Source organism: Crocuta crocuta, unplaced genomic scaffold (assembly GCF_008692635.1).
Source record: "Crocuta crocuta isolate KB4526 unplaced genomic scaffold, BGI_CrCroc_1.0 scaffold301, whole genome shotgun sequence".
Classification (NCBI taxonomy): domain Eukaryota; kingdom Metazoa; phylum Chordata; class Mammalia; order Carnivora; family Hyaenidae; genus Crocuta; species Crocuta crocuta.
Window position 1 is genome coordinate 1640559 of NW_027527544.1, and position 1827 is coordinate 1642385.

At 38.6% G+C, this 1827-nt stretch overlaps 1 protein-coding gene across 1 annotated transcript in view; it reads left to right on the forward strand.

Moving 5' to 3' along the window:
• Positions 1-1827, forward strand: part of OTC (ornithine transcarbamylase) — a 61289-nt gene that overhangs the window by 10051 nt on the left and 49411 nt on the right. The gene's annotated exons all lie outside the window — the stretch shown is intronic.

Consider the following 1827-nt stretch of genomic DNA (forward strand, 5'->3'; position numbering starts at 1 on the left):
TTAGCCAGCAAAATATTTTTGTATATTTATGAATTTATTTTTAAAATATTTGGTTCTTTATCTAAACTTTTACATTCTTCATGTTCTGTTTTTTACACCATCTACCAGGGTAGTAACACATATATAAGTAAGCAAACATACATTATGGATCCATGTACAAAATGTTTTATGTTAAGGGTTTACAGTAAAAATAAATTGTGGACCACTGCCGTAAAGAAATTTCCATTTAGAGAGTAGATGAATGACATATTTTTACAAGTTGAAGACTATGGTACAACTTTGAAGCAGGAATGTTGACCAAAATTTTGATCTACATACAAGCTGAGAACAATAATTTCTATTGGAATTGAATATGTTATTGGTATCCTCTATTAAATCAATCATTCGACCATTAGCCAACTAACTCACAAACCTTTGATCCTTATGGAAGTTCCTTTCCTTGCTAACTAGACTCTCTGAAGGGCTTAATGTCACAAAAAATCAACTGAAAAAATCTATTCTTCTATTAAAAACTAAATGAACCAATCAACTCTGACAGAAAGTTGGAGGTTTAGTGAAAGATTGTTTTGTCTAAGTTATTTGATGTCATGCAGAGGAAACAAGAAATTGAGTGAATTTGTGATTTTCCTGCCGATCCTCTTGTCACCATTGAGAAAGGACACAGAAATTCTACCAGAGAATTTACTCTTCACCTCAAGTAGCGCAAGCTCTTCTTAAGCTGGAATTCAAGCTTTTGTGACCATTGTTCTACTTCTAGTAAAATTAATGTTTGGCCCATGTGGTGAACCACAATTTGCCCTGCATTATTCACAATTTCTAATGGTATACAATATAATTGTTGTTAAATAGAGATAACTGGGAATAATGAAAGAATACACATTTTCAATTTTACATACTGATTTACCCCAAATAAGAATTATTGCCATCACAATGTAAAAAAGTGTTAAAATGGGACTCTCTCCATCCCAGTTTCTGCTTAGGCCCAATAGGTGTTGACTCTTCCCACATTCCAAAGTGAGATGCTATGCCACTAAAACAGGAGCAAAGGAGATACACAAGAATTAGTCTTGCAGCCCACTGGTGACTACCTCCAGCTTCTAAAATGGATTGCAGAAACCAAGAGATGGGGCATAGATTAGAGGAGGATTTTGAAAGTGTTACCATTGCATATGACAGGGAGAGGTACTCTTCCTTCATCTCAAGCCTAGGGAATGAGGCTCCAATGGACTGACAGCTTCAACAGGAGAGCTTGGGGACACCACACACCAATTTCAAGCCTCTACTTAGGAAATCTAGAGTAAGAGGGACAGCTCCCTAGTTGTTTTGATGACAGAATAAGAGATGGGTCCATACTGGAAAGAAATGGACTTTTGTCAGAACAAAGAACATGAAGGGATTCCCATGAACCAGTACAGACTGAGAAAGAGACTTAGCATGGTATTGTTTCACATGATAGCCAGGAGACCTCCTGGAGGGTGGGGAGATCTCTGCAAAAGAAGTCTGGCTGTGTCCCCTTGGATGGAAGGAGAAACGTAATTGTCTGCCACCAAGGACTGCTGTGAGAGATTTCCAGTAATGAGAGAGTTCTCCCAAGGACCCTCAAAAACATCCCAGAAGATAAAGAGTCAGCCTTAAGCACCTACACCAATGCTAAATTGCTAGAACAGAACCAGACTTTGCCTGACCCTTAACTCCTTACTTTCCCTTGGCTTTACTTAGAGGGACTAAAGGCGGGAAAATAGAGGAAACAGCTGATGGTCCCTCTTCCCTTTAGAGGAGGCTGGCCTGAATCAGGCATGAGCTGGAAGGAAGAAGGGTGTTAACCTG